The sequence below is a fragment of the Chiloscyllium punctatum genome, chromosome 41 (assembly GCF_047496795.1).
Source record: "Chiloscyllium punctatum isolate Juve2018m chromosome 41, sChiPun1.3, whole genome shotgun sequence".
In the NCBI taxonomy this organism is placed as follows: Eukaryota; Metazoa; Chordata; class Chondrichthyes; order Orectolobiformes; family Hemiscylliidae; genus Chiloscyllium; species Chiloscyllium punctatum.
The window spans coordinates 52,633,174-52,645,542 of record NC_092779.1 but is presented as its reverse complement, the minus strand read 5'-3'; the positions used below and the strand labels follow the sequence as shown (position 1 = coordinate 52,645,542).

Genomic DNA, 12,369 nt, shown 5'->3' with positions numbered 1-12,369 from the left:
CAGGTTTATTTGGAAACATTAGCTTTTGGAGCGCTGCTCCTTCAACAGGTGTTTGTGCAAACCATTTTGAATACGCATCTCTCCTTTTCTATCAGATGGTAATCTGTGCAAACTTTACAGTTTTCCAAGAGTCACAATAGTCCCAGGAGGTCATTTGCTGTGATGAATGTCACCAGGCAATTCAACCACAGCAAGCAACACACCTAAACCTAATTCTGCCCTCTCTTCAGATGCAAATGTCCACATTTCCCTAGTTTGGGATGAGGGAATGAATGGTGGGAAGTGGCACTGAAATGCAAGAAGAACATGGCTCCTGAATGGATTTTGCTTGTCATAGTCTGGGGCTTGGGGTCAGTTAAAGTGACCTCCTCTTTCCTTCCTGCTTTAGACAGTCACAAATATACTTGATTTGCATTACTGAGACGAGGGTCATAGAATCGTGGAGGTGTACAGCATGGAAACAGAACCTGCAGTCCAACACATCCATACCGACCAGATATCTTAAAACAATCTTATCCCATTTGCCAGCACTTGACCTATTTATTTACCCATCCAGATGCTTTTTAAATGTTCTAAAATGTACCAGCCTCCACCACTTCCTCTGCTAGACAAGCAGGAGGCCGGAAGAACACAGCAAGCCAAGCAGCATCAGGAGGTGGAGAATTCGATGCTTCAGTTGTAACCTTCTTCAGGACTGGGGGTGGGTGTAAGTGGAACTGCAGATAATGGGAGTGACAGGGGCAGGATGGCAAAGTGGGGAGAGGTGAAGGCAGATAGAGGGTACGACCTGGTTGGTCAATGGGAGGAATGAATCTGGTTGGTGGCTGGGAGGGGTGGAAGGGAGGGGGTGGGGCTGAGTAGGGAGTCAGGGGAAGGAAAGGTAGGTTATTTGAAACTGGAGAACTCAATGATGTGTCCTCTGGGCTTTAGGCTGGACAGGTGGAAGATGAGGTGTTGTTCTGCCAATTTGCAGTTTGGTTCGTTGTGGCAATGGAGGGGGCTAAGTATGGTCATGTCAGAAAGGGAGTGGGAAGGGACATTCAAATGGGCAGTGACTGGGAGCTCTGATCAGCCCCTGTGGGCCCGGCTGTGATGCTCAGCGAACCATTCCCTAAGGTTACATTTGGTCTCCCTGATGTAGAGAAATCTTCTCATTGCCACAACGAAGCAAAACGCAAATTGGTGGAAGAACACCTCATCTTCTGCCTGGGCAGCCTACTGCCTGGAGGACACAACATTAGAGTTCTCTAATTTTCAAATAACCTCCCTTCCCTTCCCAGAAACCCCACCCCCCCCATTCCATACCTCCCTGCCACCTACCAGATTCATTCCTCACATTGACCAACCAGGTCTTCACCTGCCCCCGCTACCCCCTTTATTTGCAGCTCCCCCCACACCCACCCCCAGTCCTGAAGAAGGTTACAGCTGAAACATCGACTTGTCCACCTCCTGATGCTGCCTGGCTTGCTGTGTTCTTCTGGCATCCTGCCTGCCTATTTTGGATTCCAGCATCTGCAGTTTTCTTTGTCTCTACCACTTCCTCTGACAGCTTATTCCATATACGCACCCACCTCTGCATGAAAAAGTTGCCCCTAGGTCCCTTCTAAATTTTTCCCCTCTCACCCTAAACCTATGCCCTCTAGTTTGGACCCCCCCCCCGCCAACCCAGGGAGAAGAGTTTGCCTATTTATCCTATCCATGCCCATGATATTATAAACCTCTATAAGGTCACCCCTCAACCTCCGATGTTCCAGAGAAAACAGTCCCATCTTATTCAGCCTCACCCTGTAGCTCAAATCCTCCAACCCTGTCAAAATCCTTGTAAATCTTTTCTGAACACTGTCAAGTTTCACAACATCCTTTCGATAGGTGCGGAACCAGAATTGCACACAATACTCCAAAAGTGGCCTAACCAATGTCCTGTACAGCCATGTGACCTCCCAACTGCTGTACTCGATGCTCTGACCAATGAAGGAAAGCATACCAAATGCCTTCTTCACTATCCTACACTCCTAGTTCATTTGGTAGCATATCAGTCTGTTGACCTCTGAGGCCAAACAAAATTAGTTTTCTGGGAGACCAATAGAGACAGATCACATGCACTCTTCCTTTGCTCTTTTGTTGAAGTGTTCATTCTTCATACTGTCTGTGTTATGATCAATACTGTGCCGGATACTGGAATAGATTTGTCTTAAATATCTCTTGACTCCTGGCGCTGTCTTGATCCCCTCATCCAGTTTGGCCATCGTGGCTCTGAATGAAGCAATTGAATTGTTATACCATATTCCATGGCCCCATTTAACAGCATACCAGTGGACAAAGTAGCTCATTCATTGCTCCCAGCCTCTTTAAAGATCACTTTTGTCCCTTGAACCCATGATTGTGCTTCTAAGTAATTTTCTATGGTTCACTCCTTTCAGGACAATTAACAGAAGTACACTTGTGTTATCTTTACCCTGTAGAAATATCTTTACATATGCATCAAGCACACTAAAAATATCACACAATATCAGCAAGAATGTTTCATATTGGATTCAAAGTCTTTTCGGCCACATGACTTTCCTTAAATCCAGTTGAGGAAGTCCCTCTAGTTTGACAAGCCACCTTCATAATCCTGCACCATTTCTATCACATCAATATCATGCACATCAACAGTGTGTCTGGACAATATTAATTTCTGTTCTTTGTAATAAACATACCTTACAGTGACTCATAATTAAAGCAGCCCACATATGTAATCAGTTAGTTACTACCTCAGAATTCCTAATGAAATGTGTTTAGTACAAATGCTGTGATTATAATTGGCACAGTCTGGTGCTGTTATTTCTGTTCTGAATAAGATAGTGCTGCCCAACGTAGGTTTGATCCTTCTAGATGGTTTTTCATCTCAGACAGCCTTTCAGGGGGACGGCCTAGATCTAGGCAATGCATTTCCATAAAGGGGCATAACAAAGAAAAACATCACCTTGGGGTGCTTTTGTTAACGCTGCGATTCCTATTCAACGCCCAGAAGTGTGCTCATAATTGATGAAAAGTGCACAATGGATAGGAGCAGAAAGTGAGCAAGGGAGAATCAGTCACAGCATTGTTACAGTGCAGAATTTGATCATTCAGCCCATCGTGTCCACGCCAGTCCCCTGAGCATTTTAACTTGGTGCTAAGCTCCCGTCTTTTCTCTGTAATCCTGCACAATGTTTCCATTTAAATAAGCATCTCATACTCTCTTGAATGTCCGGATTAAACCTGTCTTTATTACATTTCCAAGCAGTGCATTCCATACCCTAACTACTCACTGTGTGAAAAAAAATTCTCACTTCATATTTATTTCTTTTATAAAACATTTTGAAACTGAGCCCTCTGGTTCTCAATCTGTTTACAAGTGGGAACAGTTTTTTCCTATGCACTTCCTAGCCCCTAAGTACTAGAACACTAGAATGCCCAGGATAACAGTGGTAGGGAGTTTCTGAAGTACAGAATACAGATCGTTTGCTGTAATGTGTGTTTAGTTCAGGCTAATTCTTTGTAATGCGATTGATGATTTGAGGACATTGTTTCTAAAGTGCAAACTTTTAAAACATGTGTTGGCTATAACGTGATTACATCGCCAACACTTTAAGTGCTGTTTCTAAGCACCATTTTTCTATAACATAGGGTTGCACAAGAATGCAACCAGCACATTATAGAAGAACTACCTGCAAAATTAGGTTATAAAATTGCAACTGTCACTGATTAAAAGTCAAAATTAATAGATAATGAGTAGCATTGTTCAGTGTATTGAAACTGTTGCCTGAAGTATTCCTTCCATCTTGATAGAGAATGAACTGCAGGAACTATGATTAAATAGCCTGAGATAAAGCTGCTTGTGTAGGCATTACTGAAACGGAAGAATAAAGATCCAGCCTCTATTAGTTGTACCTTCTCACAACTCGCACAAATTAAGGGTCTGCAAAACCCAGAGCTAAACAACAATGACACACCAGGTCATAACAATTCCAAATCCAAGAACGTACTTCAAGAAGACTCCAGTGTTGTTAAACCGATCGGATCAGGATGAGAAAATATTTTGGAAGACAATCAAACTGAAGGTGGCCCAAATTATTCATGAAAATGTAATGTTGATCCAGAGTGGTTCAGGTACATTCTACAGATAAACCCATCTTTATGACAATAATGCGAGCTTGAATATTCAGGCAAACAATGTGTTTTCTTTGTCGCTTCAGGGGATGCATAAAGCTGTGTGAGTGCCAAATTTTTTGTACCTCACTTGTGGCCACAGTCAGTCGTTTTTCATTCTCTGTGCTCCACTTGCGGCATCTACTACTCAGGGTGGTCCTGTTTTAGTTTAGCATGCAGATTCTATTACAATCTGAATCTAATTCCAGGGCGCTGCTATCCAATTCCCTAAACGTTTGGTTTCAAGGTGAAGGGGAGAAGGGGTGTGATGTATTTCAAGCTGCTACTCACTACACGCAAAATCTTATCATCGGTGAGAACTTGGACATTGGAAAGGTCTACACCAAACATCCTTTCCTTCAGCTATAGGGAGATGTATCCAAATTTGCTATTATTTAATGAAAAGAGGATCAGCTGCAAATCTGTTAAGGCCTGATAATGGAATGGGATCACAATGCTGAAGGAAAAGAAATTGCTCTTTACCTCCATTCAGACAATGACTGTAAAGTTAGTTATTGACCTCTCTCCTAAGGAAAACAGGCCCTGCCTATGCACTTTTTCTTGGCACCTCATGATTTTATACACCTCAAATACATTTCCCCTCAGTCCCCTCTATTCCGCAGAAAACAATCCCAGCCATCCAATCCTCCTTCATTGCCAGATTATCCTTTCGAGTGTGATCACACCTTCGCAACAATGTTGTGACCGAAATAGTAGGCAGTACTTGTAACTATCTCGTACTAGTGATTTATGAGTAACAAAACTTTCCTTTTCTTGTATTACATATATTTTATGTTGTTGCCAAAACTATCCTGTTTTGCCTTCATGACCAATTTATGACCTCTTTCTGCTCCTATTCCACATGTTCCTATGCTATCTATTTGTTCTGCTACCTTCACAATCTGTGTATATGGACTCTAGTCCTTTACACACTTGGTACTATGCAGGCCCATACTATTGCCATTATAGCTATAGATACCAGCAGATCACTAATATTACTAAGGCAGAGCCATAAGAGAATGCTTTCCTCCCTCCGCATGGCAGCATTCATACTTCCACGGATCTTGTTGCTGTTGCCTGTCAGCCAGTCATTCCTGACTGCTGCTGCCCATGGAGAAAGTGAGAACTGCAGATGCTGGAGATCAGAGTCGAGAATGTGGTGCCGGAAAAGCACAGCAGGTCAGGCAGCATCCAAGGAGCTGGAGAATCGACGTTTCAGGCATAAGCCCTTCATCAGGAATGAGGCTCATGGGAGGGGCTGGAAGATAAATAGGAGGGGGTGGGATATCGCTGAGAATGCGATAGGTAGGTGTAGGTAGGGGAGAAGGTGATAGCTTAGAGAGGAGGGTGGAGCGGATAGATGGGAAAGACAATGGACAGGTCAAGAGGCTGGTGCCGAATTGGAGGCTTGGGACTGGGATAAGGTGGGGGAGAGGAGGAGAACTTCTTCATGGTAGGCATCTTTGGAAGAGGCTTCGCAGCAAGGTTGAAATCAAGAGGAGGAGAACTTCTTCAAGGTAGTCAAAGTGTAATCCAAGGTCAAGCCATCTAGTCCCTAGAACTGCACACGCTCATCCTGCAAGGTTATCTGCAGAATCCCCAGGGAGTTGGAAATCAGGATGTTGGAGGACAATTTTGCATCACAAGAGGGCTGATGCTTACAAAAGTTGATCAGAGGCTAGGAATTATACTGTAACATACCTCCTGTTACTTGAAAAGCCTACAAGACCCAAGTCAGGAACGTGATGAAATTCTCTTCACTTACCTGGATTAATGTAGCTTCAACAACAGTCAAGAAACATCACATTATAGAGGAAAAAGGAGTCCGCTTGATCAGCACTCCATCCACCCCCTTAGACTTTCATTCCCTCTGCCATTGACATATAGTGGCAGCCATATTTATCATCTACAAGACATATTGCAGCAACACACCAACATTCCATAAGTAGGAGCTTCCAAACCCACAATTGCTGCCACCTAGAAGGATAGATGTATGAGAACATTACCAACTGTAAGTTTATCTTCAAGGCTCACACGGTCTTAATTTGGAACCATATCTCTGGTCCTTCACTGGGTACTGAGTCAAAATCCTGGATCTCTGTTCCTAACAGCATTCTAGATGATGCCAGCACAAAAGAAGATAGTTATGGTTGTTGGCTCACCATCACCTTCTCAAGGATAAGCAATAAATGCTGGGCAGGGCAGTGACCCCCACCCCCACCCCCCAAAACTGTGAATTTCTTCATTAAAATCTGTTTTGTTTAGTGACATTGGTGGAGAGATAGATTTTGGCCAAACATTCAGGCAGACATCCCTACCCTTCCTTGGCTGGGACATTTTAGCTAAAAATAGAAGAGTAGGTGAGGATTCCATTTCACCACCTTACCTGAAAATGCTCACTTGCAACAGGGCAGCAGTTCTTTAGTGCTGCAGTTGAGTGTTACCTGGTTTCAGGTACTTGACTTTCTGCAGAGATACTTGAATTTACAACCTCTTGACTCAGAAATGAAAGTGCTACCAATAAGTCAAGATGGAAACCTTGGATGGGACAGTCAGAGCATGTCAACGATCATATTATGCCCAAATTCCAATAGCCAACTAAGGAGAAGACTTCCTAATTCGCTGACAGCATTGAGGAGTTTGCATCCATTTAGTGTCAGATTTTGGACAAAGAATTCAGAAAGCTTCACATCCATGTATTTATCCTGAATCTGTCATATTCATTGGAATTTGAGTCTAATGCAAAATTAAGTCAAATTTCACATTCGCTGGGCTTTGTATTATGTAATCTTCATAAGCACAGACAGGCCGTTCCCCACAGGGGCGTCGTAGTTAATTACCAATTATATGTTACAATTAGGCAGTGGATTGAAATTTGCTTTTCTTCTGTAGCTCCACAGTATAATTTTACACATCCAAAATGACCATTTCACTTTAAAAAAAAACAAGCACAAGAGAAATCAGACATAAACAGGAAGTTACAAATGAAACCACAATTAGTACAAAATTGTCCTTAAAGGAAATCCAATCAGTGGATTTGAAAATGTCTAGATACTCAACAACCTATCTTGGACTTTGGATATCCTGTGGAGACATTTTACATCACTGGTGTGTCCAAGTCATTTATATATTTTTGAATAGGATGAGAATGGGGGGCACCCACCAACTCTCAATATCGTTCAATCCCTTTATTGTATAAAGTATTTAATGTATCCAAGAATCCACTGCTCACCAATATCATGTTATGGTTATTCCTTGTGTTAGCTGTGGCTTAGTTGGTATTACTCCTGTTTCTGAGTCAGAAGGTGGTGGGTAAAATTTATTTTGAAACACCAGTGCAGCAGAAGTCGAGATGTCTTTTTCAATGACACACTAAACTTAGGTTCATTCTGACCTCGCAGGTGAATGGACAAGCTTTCATGGCACTATTGAAGAGAATGACATTTTCCCCAATATTCTCACTAACATTAACCCTTCAAGCAACATTGATTAATCAAAACAGGTGATATGGTTTGTGGGAAATTAGTGTGCCCAATGTGACTGTTTTGTTTCTCACATTAGAACAGTAACTTTACTTCAAAAGTTATTCTTTACTTATAAAACACTTTAGGACGTCCTGAGGTCATGGTATTACTTTATAAATGCAAACAGTAAACTTGCTTGATTCAACTGACAAGAGTACCTGGCAGATGTGGACTCCCCTCAGTGATTTGCCTGGTTTCAGGTACTGAAACTTTGTGGGTTTTCCTCAAGTATCTGAAATATTTAATTCCATACAATTCAGACTTATTGTTAAATGCCTAATGATTTACTTTTACCATTTACAAGTCAGATTCATTGTGCTTACAAGCTATGCAATGTTATACCACACATTTGTTTCTAACACATTATTTAGGGTGCCTTCTTTGCACAGTAACAGATTGCTTCATCTATGCATTTTTTCAACCGCCATTAATGCTTTGTGCAATGAGGAATCTGTTCCCCAGCCAGTGATGAGACCGTCTGCACAAAAAGAGATAGCGAGCAACTCTGGATTACATTATTAGCAACAATATTTGCAAATAGTACTTAGCCTTGAAGAAACAACCTTAAAATATTCAAATGCAACTCAGTAGTCAATTAGACTAATGCTCCAAAAATTCCTTTCAGTCCAAAATACATAAAACTTTAAAGCCAAACAATTACCATTAATATATTAGGAATAATCATGTAATATGTTTTACTGCATTTTACAAATTAAGGATAATATTCAAACAAAACAGAAGCAAGGAATAAAGACTTCTCAATACCTCCCACCAGCTGCAAAACCATGAGCAAGTGTATGTCAGCAATGCTTGAGCAAGAAAATTAGACATTCTAGAGTGACTTATTTCACAACTTTGGGGGTCAGTTGGCTGGGTGGCTGGTTTGTGACGCAGAGTGATGCTAACAGCATGGGTTCAATTCCTGCACAAGCTGAGGTTACCATGAAAGTTTCTCCTTCTCAACATTTCCCCTCTTCTTAGGTGTGGTGTCCTTCAGGGTAAACTGCAACCAGCTCTTCCTCTCTAATGAGAGAGAACTTCTCTATGGTTGGGTAAGACTACAGTGAGTTTACTTTTTTCCTTAATTTTGATGTGGAAAGCGAGACATTATCATGCAGTACAAATGAAATTGGCTGTTCACACATACCACACAACATTTGTAATTATACAATCACCATTCTTATCAGACGTTAGGTCAGTGATGCCGTTACTAAAGGAAGTGGTTGATGTTAAGAACTTTGGACCAAGTTGACTGGTGATTGGACTGGCCAGCCTATCAGAATACCATGCACTTATTAGAATGTTTTTGCACATATTTTTGCATCTCATGCATATTTATTTCATGTGTTGACAAATCTGCGATGACCCAATCACATCTTGGTCACGTGTGTATTATTATGTACACCTCATAGACTGCACTGACCTTAGAGTCCTCCCAACACTAGGTGGAACTGCCCTTCCTATACATTCTATGGTTCGGGGGGATATTGCAGCTGTGCACATTTGATTTGAATTTAGACTTAGCTGTGGAAGAATTATATATGTAAAAAAAAGAAAAAAGCTTGCACCTTGGACATATTCACCCCATGTCTGACAGCATATTTTGGCTCAGATGAAAACCAATTGTAAAAATATAATTCCAGCATCATTGTTGGTTTTTTTGACCTGGAGCCTGAAATTGACAAATTTGTCCCAATTTGCAAAGATCCCTCACCAATCAAAAGTTAAACCTTAGTTGGCCAGAAGCTTTGTATATTTGACAATTATACTTCATGAACTTAAAGGGCTGATGTTCCAACTTGGCAGCACATTAATACGCTGCATATTACATGCTATAGCATTCTTGCCTTCAGTTCTTGTTAGATATGTCATCCAACTCACTGTAAATGAAGCCATTGAGGATAATTCATTCCCTTTGAGCTGCAATGCATAGAGAAACAATTTTTTAAAATTATTGCTCTAATTAAGACTGCTAAACACTCTAACATTATCCTTTGGATCCTGCCATACTATCCATACAATTAGAGAGCTCCACTTAATTTCACAAATTAGGAGAGGTGGGCATACATATTAGCCACAGTCTGTTGTAATATTCCAATCTGGAATATAACTATCAATCTATGGGCACCACACAGCCTTTGAACATTTCTGGTCCCAAAGCAAAACTATGTTTTCCTGTAGCAGACACACACTAAGGTTCCTAGTAGGAGCATTGCAACTCTAGTCATTAATTTACATCTTGTCTGGTTAACCTCGTAGTGTAGCGCATCTTTTCCAGCTTTCACAATGAAGTGCTGCATTTGTCAAGGAATTACATCAACAAATGTGTTAGCTGCACTCTCCCTTATCCTGAAATAGTTCTGAAGAGGGTAAGCACGTATCCCTACATTTGAGGTGACAGAAAACATTCCTCCTAGAATCAAACTTGATCATTCGGACTATTGAAAATGACCAAGAATGAATGAAAAGGACTAAGAAAGGTGGGCAGTGTAACTATGGCATGATAAATTCATGTTTTGCTTCTGAAAAAGCTCATGCATGATATGTGTATGAATGCTTGAAAGCAGACTTGCTGTTGCTATTCATTTCATAGGATTCTATCTTGGCAGTCAGCAATGAGTAATTTGTAATACATGACTAATTCCCCTGTTATACAATAGAATTGATACCACAATTCTGGCTTCATATGAGCAGTTCAAGGAGGTGGATGAGCAAGGCATGCCTCAGTAATGTTGGATGCTTCTAGCAGTCTCACACCACACCAAACCAAGCACAATTCTCATCCATGTGGACAGTGTATACTTACATAGAGTTAAAAACAGATTCAAATGGAATTCAAATGGAACATGACCATTTTTGCTGCATTTTCGAACAAGTGTAAAATATCAGTTTGCTGCTCCTAGTTTGGCCCACTGCCAAAGATCAATATTACTTCAGCATAGCTGCAACAACAGCTTGCATTTATTTAGTGCCTTTAGAGTTACAATGTGGCGTAAGGCCCATTACAATTGACTGTAGCATTTGGTAATTGGACACTATAAAGCAAATGGAACTTGGCAATGTGTGTCTGAGTTCGAATCACTGTGGAACCAAGCCACCCCACAATCCCACCACTCCACGTGGGTCAGCTTTGCTCTCACACTGCTTCACCATACAAAGTTTGTAGATTTTAGGTGGGACTGCAGTTTAAGGTCTTTCTGCCTTTCTAATTGGGCACAACTACTAATCATCTCCAAACTTTACCCCAAAACTATGAAATTAAGTTTCGAAAGTAAACTGTATCAGACGTCCAACTATGGGACAAGAATGACAATGGAAGAATGCAAGAGGTTTCAGGTTTGAAAGAACAGGTAAAGATTGCCCTATCATTATGCATCATGTATTTCTAGATTTTTCTCACTGAAAAGCCTACCTAAATATCATTAAGTTTTACAGGTTCCTCTGAATGGCTCCAATAAACTGATCAACCTACTCAAACAAATAGTACAATGGACATTCGCCAGGGGGATCCCCTTGGACTGTATCCACATCCCAAGACTTTTCTCAGTGTATTTGGCTCCCGTACAACTCGAATGTGAAAACCTAGTCAATCTCTGCCAAGTGTTTTTGCTGTTTTAGCAAAAGTTCTTCTTGACCTTAGGCAAAAGTATCCGTGAGACGGAAACAGGATAACATTCATTGACAATATTTACCATCAGAATTGCATTCGTCTTTAACTAGAACATTCTCCTTATCTCTTGAAGCTGCTTTTTAGCTGGGAAGCAGTTCCACCTGAAGAAGCAAGTGTTCCGATTAATAAGCTCTGTCTTCAGATATAAGTCATGCAGCAACATGTAGACAAATCGATAGCATAGTAACTCAGGTCTAACTCTATGCAAGCCTCCCTCACATTCACCCATCTCCAGAAGAAGTCGATGAATTGCAATAATGTGAGAAAATCCTTTCCATTATACAATCTGAGGTGTTTTGTTGGAAACGTAAAGCAATAAGCATTTTGAACTCACCAGACCTCTCTAGGAATGGAGAAATCATCCAACCAGGTATTGAAAAGTCTAATTGCATTCCACTTAGCTGTGGAAGTTGTACATCAGGGGTACCAACAAGCAGAGTATGGAGGCATGGAAGTCAGAGGAAAGAGATGTCATGGGATAGCCAGGAATACATCCAAACACTACTATAATCTGAGATTAGTTCAGATCAGTTATTGCAGGTAAGACCTTTCTAGTCTGAAATGTCCAATTTGAATAAAACCATAAGACCATAAGATGGTAGAGGAAGGTAATTTTATTCCATTCAATAACCACTGCCATTCAAGATAATAGCTGATCTGATAATCCTCAATTCCATTTTCTTGCCTTATCCACATTACATTTGACTCCCTTACTGATTAACAGTCTGTCTCAGGTTTGAATGTACTTAACACCCCAATCTTGCCAGCCCTCTGTGGCAAAGAATTCCACAAATTCACTACTCCCTGAGAGAAAAATATTCCTCCTCATCTCTGCCTTAAATGAGCAACTCCTTACTTAGGGATTATGCTCTCTGGTCCTAGACCTCCCATAAGGGGAAACAACCTCTCCACATAGAGTCATAGAGATGTACAGCACAGAAACAGACCCTTCGGTCCAACTCATCCATGCTGACCATATATCCTAACCTAATCTAGTCTCAT

General features: G+C 41.1%; 1 long non-coding RNA gene across 22 annotated transcripts in view; it reads right to left on the bottom strand.

The window, feature by feature from the left end:
* LOC140465071 (uncharacterized) overlaps positions 1 to 12,369 on the bottom strand; it is a 222,100-nt gene that overhangs the window by 42,003 nt on the left and 167,728 nt on the right. For 2 of the 22 annotated variants that reach the window (XR_011955081.1, XR_011955071.1), the window contains 2 exons: positions 11,390 to 11,468; positions 7,856 to 7,929 (listed from right to left, as the gene is read on the bottom strand). The exons of 18 other annotated variants lie outside the window; for them this stretch is intronic. This is a non-coding gene — a long non-coding RNA (uncharacterized lncRNA). The remainder of the gene's footprint in view (positions 1 to 7,855; positions 7,930 to 11,389; positions 11,469 to 12,369) is intronic. 2 more of the 22 variants (XR_011955079.1, XR_011955069.1) reach the window with 1 other exon arrangement.